Genomic DNA, 881 nt, shown 5'->3' on the forward strand with positions numbered 1-881 from the left:
TCCTACATGGAAGAAGGGTAAAGGGTCTGGAAGACATTTGTGCCAGTGAGACTTCGTTGCGAAATTTTAAGCTGCAGAAGTTTAGAAGTAGCTCTTAAGCAAGGCTTACTTTGAATCCATTAGCTCCACAAAGCTAACTCAGTTGATAAGTAAGTACTTGAAAAGCCATCACCTTTGGACTTAGCTATAAAGGCTTCAAAATATGATCAAATTTAAAATGAAAATGACAGTGTAGTCATTGACAAAAATTGCAAATGTGAGTAATCCACCAAACAATGTAAGTTTTTCCCACTAAACACAGAAATTTAGAGAAATAAGATCAATAGCATTTTAGGAACAATAATGGTTCCTTGTTACAAATAGGCAACCAAGGATATATGCCTGTATAAAATTGCATCATGAACTACTTAAATTTAGAGGATACTACATGCTTCAGCAGCAGGTCTACCCAAATGACAACAATACAGAGATTAACATGGCACTTGCAGAAGGATGATACAAAAATTCGTGAAATATTCCATATTTTTCATTCTTCAAATGCAAGAAATGAAAAACAGTTATTAAAGAGTTGATTACAAAAATACAAGTGTAACAATACATGTAATTCATAGAATTAAAGGTTAGTTTGACATCAGTGTATTAAATCTTCACTTTAGAAAGGCCCTTACATAGCATAACCTTTACAAAACTTGAAATTAGATAACATTGTCATCTTCACCCAAAGAAATAAAATACTATAAGGACCTAGGAAAAAAGGAATCTTAACTTTTTCTATATGAAATGTAATCTGAAAGGACACATTTATTAATGAACCTATATATTATAAAAATGTAGACTTTAAAGTATTATATCTAGAAGATAATGAAATAGATTATGGACTT

At 31.1% G+C, this 881-nt stretch overlaps 1 pseudogene; it reads left to right on the forward strand.

The window, feature by feature from the left end:
* Positions 1-427: 427 nt before the first annotated feature.
* LOC122100228 lies at positions 428-527 on the forward strand (annotated as a pseudogene).
* Positions 528-881: the final 354 nt, after the last annotated feature.

This window comes from Dipodomys spectabilis, unplaced genomic scaffold (genome assembly GCF_019054845.1).
Source record: "Dipodomys spectabilis isolate Male_0828 unplaced genomic scaffold, ASM1905484v1 ptg000571l, whole genome shotgun sequence".
Taxonomy (NCBI): Eukaryota; Metazoa; Chordata; class Mammalia; order Rodentia; family Heteromyidae; genus Dipodomys; species Dipodomys spectabilis.